Source organism: Ascaphus truei, unplaced genomic scaffold (assembly GCF_040206685.1).
Source record: "Ascaphus truei isolate aAscTru1 unplaced genomic scaffold, aAscTru1.hap1 HAP1_SCAFFOLD_3025, whole genome shotgun sequence".
Lineage (NCBI taxonomy): Eukaryota > Metazoa > Chordata > Amphibia > Anura > Ascaphidae > Ascaphus > Ascaphus truei.
In genome coordinates, this window is record NW_027455990.1 from 7,620 (window position 1) to 22,696 (window position 15,077).

General features: G+C 59.7%; 1 pseudogene; it reads right to left on the reverse strand.

The window, feature by feature from the left end:
- Positions 1–323: 323 nt before the first annotated feature.
- On the reverse strand, positions 324–14,453 carry LOC142483160 (rho GTPase-activating protein 23-like; annotated as a pseudogene).
- Positions 14,454–15,077: the final 624 nt, after the last annotated feature.

The following is a 15,077-nucleotide window of genomic DNA, read 5'->3' on the forward strand; positions in this document are numbered from 1 at the left end:
AGGGGGACACGGGTAATTATCAGTATATACACACACACATCTATATACACACACTGCCCAGAACTGCAGGGGGACACGGGTAATTATCAGTATATACACACACACATCTATATACACACTGCCCAGATCTGCAGGGGGACACGGGTAATTATCAGTATACACACACACATCTATATACACACACTGCCCAGAACTGCAGGGGGACACGGGTAATTATCAGAATATACACACTTCGCATGCTTGACACATGCTGTACATGTATGTATGTATCTAGATACAGAAGCACTCGGCACACGCTAGACACACGCTAGACACACGCTCACGCTCACGCTCACGCTCACGCTCTCTCTGTGTGAGCGCTGAATTCTCACCCCGTCAGTAAAGAAACTGCGTAACATCCTGAGGCTGGGGACGCGGGCGGGCGGCCTGCTGTGGGGAACGGGAAACCCAACGTCAGAATAATACCCCCCCAGGCAGGAAGGACTTATACTCCTTGTGTACTCACACTCGCCTCTGCAGCCTCCTCCCCCTCACACTCACCTCTGCAGCCTCCCCCCTCACACTCGCCTCTGCAGCCTCCTCCTCACACTCACCTCTGCAGCATCCCCCTCACACTCACCTCTGCAGCCTCCTCCCCTCACACTCGCCTCTGCAGCATCCCCCTCACACTCGCCTCTGCAGCATCCCCCTCACACTCGCCTCTGCAGCATCCCCCTCACACTCGCCTCTGCAGCATCCCCCTCACACTCGCCTCTGCAGCATCCCCCTCACACTCGCCTCTGCAGCCTCCCCCCTCACTCGCCTCTGCAGCCTCCTCCCCTCACTCGCCTCTGCAGCCTCCTCCCCTCACACTCACCTCTGCAGCCTCCTCCCTCACTCGCCTCTGCAGCCTCCTCCCCTCACTCACCTCTGCAGCCTCCTCCCTCACACTCACCTCTGCAGCCTCCTCCCCTCACACTCACCTCTGCAGCCTCCCCCCTCACTCGCCTCTGCAGCCTCCTCCCCTCACTCACCTCTGCAGCCTCCTCCCCTCACACTCACCTCTGCAGCCTCCTCCCCTCACACTCGCCTCTGCAGCCTCCTCCCCTCACACTCGCCTCTGCAGCCTCCTCCCCTCACACTCGCCTCTGCAGCCTCCTCCCCTCACACTCACCTCTGCAGCCTCCCCCCTCACACTCGCCTCTGCAGCCTCCCCACTCACACTCACCTCTGCAGCCTCCTCCCCTCACACTCACCTCTGCAGCCTCCTCCCCTCACACTCGCCTCTGCAGCCTCCCCCCTCACACTCGCCTCTGCAGCCTCCCCCTCACACTCGCCTCTGCAGCCTCCTCCCCTCACACTCGCCTCTGCAGCCTCCTCTTCACACTCACCTCTGCAGCCTCCCCCTCACACTCACCTCTGCAGCCTCCTCCTCACACTCAACTCTGCAGCCTCCCCCTCACACTCACCTCTGCAGCCTCCTCCCCTCACACTCGCCTCTGCAGCCTCCTCCCCTCACACTCGCCTCTGCAGCCTCCCCCCCTCACACTCACCTCTGCAGCCTCCCCCCTCACACTCACCTCTGCAGCCTCCCCCCTCACACTCACCTCTGCAGCCTCCTCCCCTCACACTCACTTCTGCAGCCTCCTCCCCTCACACTCACCTCTGCAGCCTCCCCCCTCACACTCACCTCTGCAGCCTCCTCCCCCCACACTTGCCTCTGCAGCCTCCTCCCCTCACACTCACCTCTGCAGCTTTCCCCTTCACACTCACCTCTGCAGCCTCCTCCCCTCACACTCACCTCTGCAGCCTCCTCCCCTCACACTCACCTCTGCAGCCTCCCCCCTCACACTCACCTCTGCAGCCTCCTCCCCTCACACTCACCTCTGCAGCCTCCCCCCTCACACTCACCTCTGCAGCCTCCCCCTCACACTCACCTCTGCAGCCTCCTCCCCTCACACTCACCTCTGCAGCCTCCTCCCCTCACACTCGCCTCTGTAGCCTCCTCCCCTCACACTCGCCTCTGCAGCCTCCCCCCTCACACTTGCCTCTGCAGCCTCCCCCTCACACTCACCTCTGCAGCATCCTCCCCTCACACTCACCTCTGCAGCCTCCCCCCTCACACTCGCCTCTGCAGCCTCCCCCCTCACACTCGCCTCTGCAGCCTCCTCCCCTCACACTCACCTCTGCAGCCTCCCCCTCACACTCACCTCTGCAGCCTCCTCCTCACACTCACCTCTGCAGCCTCCTCCTCACACTCACCTCTGCAGCCTCCTCCCCTCACACTCACCTCTGCAGCCGCCTCCCCCTCACACTCACCTCTGCAGCCTCCCCCTCACACTCACCTCTGCAGCCTCCCCCTCACACTCACCTCTGCAGCCTCCTCCCCTCACACTCGCCTCTGCAGCCTCCCCCTCACTCACCTCTGCAGCCTCCTCCTCACACTCACCTCTGCAGCCTCCCCCTCACACTCACCTCTGCAGCCTCCCCCTCACAATCACCTCTGCAGCCTCCCCCCTCACACTCACCTCTGCAGCCTCCTCCCCTCACACTCACCTCTGCAGCCTCCCCCTCACACTCGCCTCTGCAGCCTCCCCCTCACACTCACCTCTGCAGCCTCCCCCCTCACTCACCTTTGCAGCCTCCCCCTCACCTCTGCAGCCTCCCCCTCACACTCACCTCTGCAGCCTCCTCCCCTCACACTCACCTCTGCAGCCGCCCCTCATCACGGAAAGTGTTGAGCCCGTCGTCACAGGACTTGGACCGTTCTGTGGTAATAGCGAGGAGGTAAGAGGAACGTCGACTCGATTTAATACTGCCTGGGAGAGGGGAGTGTGAGTCATGAGGGGGGAGGGAGGGCGGGAAGAGAGGAGACCGATGAAAAGGGGGAGAGAGTGAGAGGAGAGAGAGGGGAAGAGGAGAGAGAGGGGAAGAGGAGAGAGAGGGGAAGAGGAGAGAGAGGGGAAGAGGAGAGAGAGGGGAAGAGGTGAGAGAGGGGAAGAGGTGAGAGAGGGGAAGAGGAGAGAGAGGGGAAGAGGAGAGAGAGGGGAAGAGGAGAGAGAGGGGAAGAGGAGAGAGAGGGGAAGAGGTGAGAGAGGGGAAGAGGAGAGAGAGGGGAAGAGGTGAGAGAGGGGGAGGGGAGAGAGAGGGGAGAGGAGCGAGAGGGGAGAGGAGCGAGAGGGGGAAAGGAGAGGAGAGTGAGGGAGAGGAGAGGGAGAGAGAGAGAGAGAGAGAGGGAGAGAGAGAGAGAGGGAGAGAGAGAGGGGAAGAGGAGAGAGAGGGGAAGAGGAGAGAGAGGGGAAGAGGAGAGAGAGGGGAAGAGGAGAGAGAGGGGAAGAGGTGAGAGAGGGGGAGAGGAGCGAGAGGGGGAGAGGAGCGAGAGGGGGAAAGGAGAGGAGAGTGAGGGAGAGGAGAGGGAGAGAGAGAGAGAGGGAGAGAGAGAGAGAGAGAGGGAGAGAGAGAGGGGAAGAGGAGAGATAGAGAGACATTGAGCAAAGATATAAAACCCGCGGGGAATCCCAGATACCGCCAATGACATGCTATTCTGCTGGGGTGTATCTCCTGACAGTGAGGGACCCCAAACACAGGCTCAGGGACCCCAAACACAGGAGAGGAGAGAGAGAGGAGACAGAGGAGACAGAGAGAGACGGACAGGGGAGAGAGAGAGAGGGGAGACAGAGAGAGACGGACAGGGGAGAGAGAGAGACAGACGGAGAGGGGAGTGAGAAAGAGAGAGGGCACACGTGACAATGGAATGATATCCAGCGCTCAAAGAAGCTGGAAACCTACCACAGCCTACAGAGAGAATATACTCTGGCACCCTACCTACTGAAGGTAAAAGACCCAAAGCAGAGACAGACCCTGGGCCAGTACAGAATGAGCGCCCACTGCCTGGAAATAGACACAGGCAGACACAGACAGAACTGGAAGCCCTGGGAGGTGAGACTGTGCCAGCGATGTGAGCTAGGAGAGGTGTGTGAGAGACACAGGCAGACACAGACAGAACTGGAAGCCCCGGGAGATGAGACTGTGCCAGCGATGTGAGCTAGGAGAGGTGTGTGAGAGAGACAGACAGAACTGGAAGCCCCGGGAGGTGAGACTGTGCCAGCGATGTGAGCTAGGAGAGGTGTGTGAGAGACACAGGCAGACACAGACAGAACTGGATGCCCCGGGAGGTGAGACTGTGCCAGCGATGTGAGCTTGGAGAGGTGTGTGAGAGACACAGGCAGACACAGACAGAACTGGAAGCCGTGGGAGATGAGACTGTGCCAGCGATGTGAGCTAGGAGAGGTGTGTGAGAGACACAGGCAGACACAGACAGAACTGGAAGCCCCGGGAGATGAGACTGTGCCAGCGATGTGAGCTAGGAGAGGTGTGTGAGAGACACAGGCAGACACAGACAGAACTGGAAGCCCCGGGAGGTGAGACTGTGCCAGCGATGTGAGCTAGGAGAGGTGTGTGAGAGACACAGACAGAACTGGAAGCCCCAGGAGATGAGACTGTGCCAGCAATGTGAGCTAGGAGAGGTGTGTGAGAGACACAGGCAGACACAGACAGAACTGGAAGCCCCGGGAGATTAGACTGTGCCAGCGATGTGAGCTAGGAGAGGTGTGTGAGAGACACAGACAGACATAGACAGAACTGGAAGCCCCGGGAGATGAGACTGTGCCAGCGATGTGAGCTAGGAGAGGTGTGTGAGAGACACAGGCAGACACAGACAGAACTGGAAGCCCCGGGAGGTGAGACTGTGCCAGCGATGTGAGCTAGGAGAGGTGTGTGAGAGACACAGGCAGACACAGACAGAACTGGAAGCCCCGGGAGGTGAGACTGTGCCAGCGATGTGAGCTAGGAGAGGTGTGTGAGAGACACAGGCAGACACAGACAGAACTGGAAGCCCCGGGAGGTGAGACTGTGCCAGCGATGTGAGCTAGGAGAGGTGTGTGAGAGACACAGGCAGACACAGACAGAACTGGAAGCCCCGGGAGATGAGACTGTGCCAGCGATGTGAGCTAAGAGAGGTGTGAGAGAGACACAGGCAGACACAGACAGAACTGGAAGCCCCGGGAGATGAGACTGTGCCAGCGATGTGAGCTAGGAGAGGTGTGTGAGACACAGGCAGACACAGACAGAACTGGAAGCCCCGGGAGATGAGACTGTGCCAGCGATGTGAGCTAGGAGAGGTGTGTGAGAGACACAGGCAGACACAGACAGAACTGGAAGCCCCGGGAGGTGAGACTGTGCCAGCGATGTGAGCTAGGAGAGGTGTGTGAGAGACACAGGCAGACACAGACAGAACTGGAAGCCCCGGGAGGTGAGACTGTGCCAGCGATGTGAGCTAGGAGAGGTGTGTGAGAGACACAGGCAGACACAGACAGAACTGGAAGCCCCGGGAGATGAGACTGTGCCAGCGATGTGAGCTAAGAGAGGTGTGAGAGAGACACAGGCAGACACAGACAGAACTGGAAGCCCCGGGAGATGAGACTGTGCCAGCGATGTGAGCTAGGAGAGGTGTGTGAGACACAGGCAGACACAGACAGAACTGGAAGCCCCGGGAGATGAGACTGTGCCAGCGATGTGAGCTAGGAGAGGTGTGTGAGAGACACAGGCAGACACAGACAGAACTGGAAGCCCCGGGAAGTGAGACTGTGCCAGTGATGTGAGCTAGGAGAGGTGTGAGAGAGACAGGCAGACACAGACAGAACTGGAAGCCCCGGGAGGTGAGACTGTGCCAGCGATGTGAGCTAGGAGAGGTGTGTGAGACACAGGCAGACACAGACAGAACTGGAAGCCTCGGGAGATGAGACTGTGCCAGCGATGTGAGCTAGGAGAGGTGTGTGAGAGACACAGACAGAACTGGAAGCCCCGGGAGGTGAGACTGTGCCAGCGATGTGAGCTATGAGAGGTGTGTGAGACACAGGCAGACACAGACAGAACTGGAAGCCCCGGGAGATGAGACTGTGCCAGCGATGTGAGCTAGGAGAGGTGTGTGAGAGACACAGACAGAACTGGAAGCCCTGGGAGGTGAGACTGTGCCAGCGATGTGAGCTAGGAGAGGTGTGTGAGAGACACAGGCAGAACTGGAAGCCCCGGGAGATGAGACTGTGCCAGCGATGTGAGCTAGGAGAGGTGTGTGAGAGACACAGGCAGACACAGGCAGAACTGGAAGCCCCGGGAGATGAGACTGTGCCAGCGATGTGAGCTAGAAGAGGTGTGTGAGAGAGACAGGCAGACACAGACAGAACTGGAAGCCCCGGGAGGTGAGACTGTGCCAGCGATGTGAGCTAGGAGAGGTGTGTGAGAGACACAGGCAGACACAGAGAACTAGAAGCCCCGGGAAGTGAGACTGTGCCAGCGATGTGAGCTAGGAGAGGTGTGTGAGAGAGACAGGCAGACACAGGCAGAACTGGAAGCCCCGGGAGGTGAGACTGTGCCAGCGATGTGAGCTAGGAGAGGTGTGAGAGAGACAGGCAGACACAGACAGAACTGGAAGCCCCGGGAGGTGAGACTGTGCCAGCGATGTGAGCTAGGAGAGGTGTGTGAGAGAGACAGGCAGACACAGGCAGAACTGGAAGCCCCGGGAGGTGAGACTGTGCCAGCGATGTGAGACTGTGCCAGCGATGTGAGCTAGGAGAGGTGTGAGAGAGACACAGACAGAACTGGAAGCCCCAGGAGATGAGACTGTGCCAGCGATGTGAGCTAGGAGAGGTGTGTGAGAGAGACAGGCAGACACAGACAGAACTGGAAGCCCCGGGAGGTGAGACTGTGCCAGCGATGTGAGACTGTGCCAGCGATGTGAGCTAGGAGAGGTGTGTGAGACACACAGACAGAACTGTATGCCCCGGGAGGTGAGACTGTGCCAGCGATGTGAGACTGTGCCAGCGATGTGAGCTAGAAGAGGTGTGTGAGAGAGACAGGCAGACACAGACAGAACTGGAAGCCCCGGGAGGTGAGACTGTGCCAGCGATGTGAGCTAGGAGAGGTGTGTGAGAGAGACAGGCAGACACAGACAGAACTGGAAGCCCCGGGAGGTGAGACTGTGCCAGCGATGTGAGACTGTGCCAGCGATGTGAGCTAGGAGAGGTGTGTGAGACACACAGACAGAACTGTATGCCCCGGGAGGTGAGACTGTGCCAGCGATGTGAGACTGTGCCAGCGATGTGAGCTAGAAGAGGTGTGTGAGAGAGACAGGCAGACACAGACAGAACTGGAAGCCCCGGGAGGTGAGACTGTGCCAGCGATGTGAGCTAGGAGAGGTGTGTGAGAGACACAGGCAGACACAGAGAACTGTATGCCCCGGGAGGTGAGACTGTGCCAGCGATGTGAGACTGTGCCAGCGATGTGAGCTAGAAGAGGTGTGTGAGAGAGACAGGCAGACACAGACAGAACTGGAAGCCCCGGGAGGTGAGACTGTGCCAGCGATGTGAGCTAGGAGAGGTGTGTGAGAGACACAGGCAGACACAGAGAACTGGAAGCCCCGGGAAGTGAGACTGTGCCAGCGATGTGAGACTGTGCCAGCGATGTGAGCTAGGAGAGGTGTGTGAGAGAGACAGGCAGACACAGACAGAACTGGAAGCCCCGGGAGGTGAGACTGTGCCAGCGATATGAGCTAGGAGAGGTGTGAGAGAGACACAGGCAGACACAGACAGAACTGGAAGCCCCGGGAGGTGAGACTGTGCCAGCGATGTGAGCTATGAGAGGTGTGTGAGACACAGGCAGACACAGACAGAACTGGAAGCCCCGGGAGATGATACTGTGCCAGCGATGTGAGCTAGGAGAGGTGTGTGAGAGACACAGGCAGACACAGGCAGAACTGGAAGCCCCGGGAGATGAGACTGTGCCAGCGATGTGAGCTAGGAGAGGTGTGTGAGAGAGACAGGCAGACACAGACAGAACTGGAAGCCCCGGGAGATGAGACTGTGCCAGCGATGTGAGCTAGGAGAGGTGTGTGAGAGACACAGGCAGACACAGACAGAACTGGAAGCCCCGGGAGATGAGACTGTGCCAGCGATGTGAGCTAGGAGAGGTGTGTGAGACACAGGCAGACACAGACAGAACTGGAAGCCCCGGGAGGTGAGACTGTGCCAGCGATGTGAGATAGGAGAGGTGTGTGAGAGAGACAGGCAGACACAGACAGAACTGGAAGCCCCGGGAGATGAGACTGTGCCAGCGATGTGAGCTAGGAGAGGTGTGTGAGACACAGGCAGACACAGACAGAACTGGAAGCCCCGGGAGGTGAGACTGTGCCAGCGATGTGAGCTAGGAGAGGTGTGTGTGAGAGACAGGCAGACACAGACAGAACTGGAAGCCCCGGGAAATGAGACTGTGCCAGCGATGTGAGCTAGGAGAGGTGTGTGTGAGACACAGGCAGACACAGGCAGAACTGGAAGCCCCGGGAGATGAGACTGTGCCAGCGATGTGAGCTAGGAGAGGTGTGTGAGAGAGACAGGCAGACACAGACAGAACTGGAAGCCCCGGGAGATGAGACTGTGCCAGCGATGTGAGCTAGGAGAGGTGTGTGAGAGACACAGGCAGACACAGACAGAACTGGAAGCCCCGGGAGATGAGACTGTGCCAGCGATGTGAGCTAGGAGAGGTGTGTGAGACACAGGCAGACACAGACAGAACTGGAAGCCCCGGGAGATGAGACTGTGCCAGCGATGTGAGCTAGGAGAGGTGTGTGAGAGACACACGCAGACACAGACAGAACTGGAAGCCCCGGGTGGTGAGACTGTGCCAGCGATGTGAGCTAGGAGAGGTGTGTGAGGCAGACACAGGCAGACACAGACAGAACTGGAAGCCCCGGGAGGTGAGACTGTGCCAGCGATGTGAGCTAGGAGAGGTGTGTGAGAGAGACAGGCAGACACAGACAGAACTGGAAGCCCTGGGAGGTGAGACTGTGCCAGCGATGTGAGCTAGGAGAGGTAGAAGATGAAACTCACTTCTTGTTGCGTTGCACACAATACTCTGAAGTGAGGAGTGCCCACCTGGAGAAACTCACTGCTGTTATCCAGAACTTTAATAATATAGAGGAGAACCAAAAAACAGCGATCCTCCTGGGAGAAGATGAAACCCGCGCAGAACTGGCTGCACACTACATCAGCACCTGCCACGGGCTGAGAGACGTCCCCTAACCCCTACACCCCTGTGTGACACTGTTACCCATATACCCTGCAATCATTATACCCTACCCCTAGTATTCGTGTAATTATTGTCCCCCACCCCCTGTTATTCACGCTTTGGCAATACTGACATGTTCTTTCGTCATGCCAATAAAGCTGATTTGATTTGTGTAAGTCACGCCAGTAATAAGGCATAATGATACAGAAGTGAGAGAGAGAGGGTGGGGGACGGGCACTTACTGCAGTCCTGGGAGTAATGGCGGCTGATGGAGAAGCTGAATGTCGGGGAACAGGGGCTGGCGGACATCACAGGGGCGGAGTTTAGGCGCTGGACACGACGCAGAAGGCGGGGATGTGTTTGGCACGCAGGTCAATGCTCGGGCTGGTTGGCTCATCTGTAGAAAGAGAGAAAGCACTTAGAAAGGGGGAGGCTGGCACTGCCGCTGCCCGCGCTGTACCTGTGCTGTGTATACATGGTGTAGTAGTGTGTGTGAGGGGGAGGCTGGCACTGCCCGCGCTGTACCTGTGCTGTGTATACATGGTGTAGTAGTGTGTGTGAGGGGGAGGCTGGCACTGCCCACGCTGTACCTGTGCTGTGTATACATGGTGTAGTAGTGTGTGTGAGGGGGAGGCTGGCACTGCCCGCGCTGTACCTGTGCTGTGTATACATGGTGTAGTAGTGTGTGTGAGGGGGAGGCTGGCACTGCCCGCGCTGTACCTGTGCTGTGTATACATGGTGTAGTAGTGTGTGTGAGGGGGAGGCTGGCACTGCCGCTGCCCGCGCTGTACCTGTGCTGTGTATACATGGTGTAGTAGTGTGTGTGAGGGGGGGGCTGGCACTGCCCGCGCTGTACCTGTGCTGTGTATACATGGTGTAGTAGTGTGTGTGAGGGGGGGGCTGGCACTGCCCACGCTGTACCTGTGCTGTGTATACATGGTGTAGTAGTGTGTGTGAGGGGGAGGCTGGCACTGCCCGCGCTGTACCTGTGCTGTGTATACATGGTGTAGTAGTGAGTGTGAGGGGGAGGCTGGCACTGCCGCTGCCCGCGCTGTACCTGTGCTGTGTATACATGGTGTAGTAGTGTGTGTGAGGTGGAGGCTGGCACTGCCACTGCCTGTGCCGCGCGCGTGTGGGTTAGCAGTGAGAGCGCGCGTGTGGGTTACAGTGAGAGCGCGCGTGTGGGTTAGCAGTGAGAGCGCGCGTGTGGGTTAGGAGGTGAGAGAGCGCGTGTGTGGGTTAGCAGTGAGAGCGCGTGTGTGGGTTAGCAGTGAGAGCGCGTGTGTGGGTAGCAGTGAGAGCGCGTGTGTGGGTTAGCAGTGAGAGCGCGTGTGTGGGTTAGCAGTGAGAGCGCGTGTGTGGGTTAGCAGTGAGAGCGCGTGTGTGAGGGTGTGGGTTAGCAGTGAGAGCGCGTGTGTGGGTTAGCAGTGAGAGCGCGTGTGTGGGTTAGCAGTGAGAGCGCGTGTGTGGGTTAGCAGTGAGAGCGCGTGTGTGGGTTAGCAGTGAGAGCGCGTGTGTGGGTTAGCAGTGAGAGCGCGTGTGTGGGTTAGCAGTGAGAGCGCGTGTGTGGGTTAGCAGTGAGAGTGCGTGTGTGTGTGGGTTAGCAGTGAGAGTGCGTGTGTGTGTGGGTTAGCAGTGAGCGCGTGTGTGGGTTAGCAGTGAGCGCGTGTGTGGGTTAGCAGTGAGCGCGTGTGTGGGTTAGCAGTGAGCGGTGTGTGGGTTAGCAGTGAGCGTGTGTGGGTTAGCAGTGAGCGCGTGTGTGGGTTAGCAGTGAGAGCGTGTGTGGGTTAGCAGTGAGCGCGTGTGTGGGTTAGCAGTGAGCGCGTGTGTGGGTTAGCAGTGAGCGCGTGTGTGGGTTAGCAGTGAGCGCGTGTGTGGGTTAGCAGTCAGCGCGTGTGTGGGGTAGCAGTGAGCGCGTGTGTGGGTAGCAGTGAGCGCGTGTGTGGGTTAGCAGTGAGCGCGTGTGTGTGGTTAGCAGTGAGCGCGTGTGTGGGTTAGCAGTGAGCGCGTGTGGGTTAGCAGTGAGCGCGTGTGGGTTAGCAGTGAGCGTGTGTGGGTTAGCAGCGAGCGTGTGTGTGGGTTAGCAGTGAGCGCGTGTGTGGGTTAGCAGTGAGCGCGTGTGTGGGTTAGCAGCGAGCGTGTGTGTGGGTTAGCAGCGAGCGCGTGTGTGTTAGCAGTGAGCGCGTGTGTGGGTTAGCAGCGAGCGTGTGTGTGGGTTAGCAGCGAGCGCGTGTGTGGGTTAGCAGTGAGCGTGTGTGGGTTAGCAGCGAGCGTGTGTGTGGGTTAGCAGTGAGCGTGTGTGTGGGTTAGCAGCGAGCGTGTGTGGGGTTAGCAGCGAGCGCGTGGTGGGTTAGCAGTGAGCGCGTGTGTGGGTTAGCAGCGAGCGTGTGTGTGGGTTAGCAGCGAGCGCGTGTGTGGGTTAGCAGCGAGCGTGTGTGTGGGTTAGCAGCGAGCGCGTGTGTGGGTTAGCAGTGAGCGTGTGTGTGGGGTTAGCAGTGAGCGTGTGTGTGGGTTAGCAGCGAGACGTGTGTGTGGTTAGCAGCGAGCGTGTGTGTGGGTTAGCAGTGAGCGTGTGTGTGGGTTAGCAGCGAGCGTGTGTGTGGGTTAGTAGTGAGAGTGTGTGTGGGTTAGCAGTGAGCGTGTGTGTGGGTTAGCAGTGAGCGTGTGTGTGGGTTAGCAGTGAGCGCGTGTGTGGGTTAGCAGTGAGCGTGTGTGGGTTAGCAGCGAGCGTGTGTGTGGGTTAGCAGTGAGCGTGTGTGTGGGTTAGCAGCGAGCGTGTGTGGGTTAGCAGCGAGCGCGTGTGTGGGTTAGCAGCGAGCGTGTGTGTGGGTTAGCAGTGAGCGCGTGTGTGGGTTAGCAGCGAGCGTCGTGTGTGGGTTAGCAGCGAGCGTGTGTGTGGGTTAGCAGTGAGCGTGTGTGTGGGTTAGCAGCGAGCGTGTGTGTGGGTTAGTAGTGAGAGTGTGTGTGGTTAGCAGTGAGCGTGTGTGTGGGTTAGCAGTGAGCGTGTGTGTGGGTTAGCAGTGAGCGCGTGTGTGGGGTTAGCAGTGAGCGCGTGTGTGGTTTAGCAGCGAGCGTGTGTGTGGGTTAGCAGTGAGCGCGTGTGTGGGTTAGCAGCGAGCGTGTGTGTGGGTTAGCAGTGAGCGCTGTGTGTGGGTTAGCAGTGAGCGTGTGGGTTAGCAGCGAGCGTGTGTGTGGGTTAGCAGTGAGCGTGTGTGTGGGTTAGCAGCGAGCGTGTGTGGGTAGCAGCGAGCCGTGTGTGGGTTAGCAGCGAGCGTGTGTGTGGGTTAGCAGTGAGCGTGTGTGGGTTAGCAGCGAGCGTGTGTGTGGTTAGCAGCGAGCGTGTGTGTGGGTTAGCAGTGAGCGTGTGTGTGGGTTAGCAGCGAGCGTGTGTGTGGGTTAGTAGTGAGAGTGTGTGTGGGTTAGCAGTGAGCGTGTGTGTGGGTTAGCAGTGAGCGTGTGTGTGGGTTAGCAGTGAGCGCGTGTGTGGGTTAGCAGTGAGCGCGTGTGTGTGGTTTAGCAGCGAGCGTGTGTGTGGGTTAGCAGTGACGCGTGTGTGTGGGTTAGCAGCGAGCGTGTGTGTGGGTTAGCAGTGAGCGCGTGTGTGGGGTTAGCAGTGAGCGTGTGTGTGGGTTAGCAGCGAGCGTGTGTGTGGGTTAGCAGTGAGCGTGTGTGTGGTGTTAGCAGCGGAGCGTGTGTGTGGGTTAGTAGTGAGAGTGTGTGTGGGTTAGCAGTGAGCGTGTGTGTGGGTTAGCAGTGAGCGTGTGTGTGGGTTAGCAGTGAGCGTGTGTGTGGGTTAGCAGTGAGCGTGTGCTGCTGGCACTGTCTCACCTATGAAAGGGATGGATGCCAGGGGCTCCTCGAATGGGGTAACGGTGGAACCCTTTGCAGGGGGCGTTCCCTGGGGGTCTCCTCTCTGCCTGCGGGAGGAGGTGATGTCTCCGTGTCCTTCCCCTCCTCAGGGAAGACCATGTTCACTTGCCGTGCCGGGGGGACAGCCTTGCGGCCAGTTGGGGGCTTCTGCCTCAACACCACCTCCTCCGCGACGCAGCTGTCGTCCGTGAGCTGACGCTCACGGACGTCTCTCTCCGTTCCGGGGGGGAGGGGGTGAGCCAGGGTACTGTGCTGTCCTAAAGGTGGGAAGGCCGCTGAAGGCCGTTTCCCGGAAGGAGAAGGCCTGGAGGAGCTCCGTGCGGCGCTGGAAGGAGGGGCTGTAACTCCGATACCCGATGTAGCCAGAGTCTCCGGTGCTGGGGGGCTGCGGTGGGGGTTTGGCCGCTTCCCGCGGGCCAGACGATGCCGCCTGGCTCTGGGGTCCGCGGGATAAGAGTGGCCGAGCTGTCCGAGGGTGCCTGTCTGAGGACCAGGCTGGGGCGCTCGTAGGGCGGGGAGATGAGGCCGCTCTGCTCCAGCTTCTCCGTGGACCTCCCATACCGCGCCAGGAAGTTCTCCGACTGCGCGCGGTGACCCCAGGGCTCGCACGGGGGGGGCTGGTGCAGGGTGTCCTGGGACGCGCTCTGCGGCCAGTTCCTCGGCGGCGTGGACTCCCCCAGTCGTTCCTGAGAGGCGCTGCGCCTCCGGGGGGGCAGGGCGGAGCCCCCCGCGCCGCGAGGAGTCTGCTGAGACATCCAGCTGCACAACGCCTGGTGCCGCTCCCATCGGCTCACCCAGCGGGGGCTGGTCAGGCGGTCCCAGGGGTCCGGGGGGCCTCTGCCGTGAGCTTCGGGTGCAGCATGGGGGCCCCAGCCATGACCCGGCGTGCTAGGGGGTCCCGGGCCCCTGAATCTGTCAGACGAAGCTGGTGACCCCTGGAAAGGTCGGGGTGGTGGGAGAGGGGTGTGGCCGGGACGTGGGTGCGCATGTCGCGGTGGGCGGGGCTGCCCCTTGGTCCCTCCCCTCGGTCACTCACAGGGGGGCTCCTGACGGAGGGGGTGTCCCTCGGATCCGGGGTGATGGCACCAGGAGCCCGCGGGGTACCCCGGGACCGGTTCCGGGGGGTGACTCCTCCATGGGTAGTAAAGAGGGGGGGGGTTCCGGGATGCTGTGTGCGCCCCCCCGATACGGCTCGTTCCCCTTCAGGTAGGCATCCTGGGAATATGCCTGGGAGAGAGGTCAGAGGTCAGGCGGGAGCAGTAACAGGACATGGATAGCACACGCAGAAGAGCTTACACTCTAATCTCTACTCCAGCAATATATAACCCGAGGTGTATTTCTAACTGAATCCCCTCCCTGATTAGTAATGAGGCACCCGGGGGTTGGGTTACCCCAGTGAGTATCCCTGTGAGGAGCTGAGCGCTCACCAGCTGTAAAATATCTTCGTCCCGCGGCATGATGGACAGCTCCAAGGCATTCTCACTGCGGGGACAGGGGGCAAAGGTCAGAGGGATGGGGCAAAGGTCAGAGGGATGGGTCACACAGACACAAGCCGGGGTCACACACACACACCGGGGTCACACACACACACACACCGGGGTCACACACACACCGGGGGTCACACACACACCGGGGTCACACACACACCGGGGTCACACACACACCGGGGTCACACACACACCGGGGTCACACACACACACACACACACACACACACCGGGGTCACACACACACACACACACACACACACACACACCGGGGTCACACACACACCGGGGTCACACACACACCGGGGTCACACACACACCGGGGTCACACACACACACACACACACACACCGGGGTCACACACACACACACACACACACACACACACACACACACACACACCGGGGTCACACACACACCGGGGTCACACACACACCGGGGTCACACACACACCGGGGTCACACACACACCGGGGTCACACACACACCGGGGTCACACACACACCGGGGTCACACACACACCGGGGTCACACACACACACACACACACACACCGGGGGTCACACACACACACACACACACACACACACACACACACACACACACACACACCGGGGTCACACACAC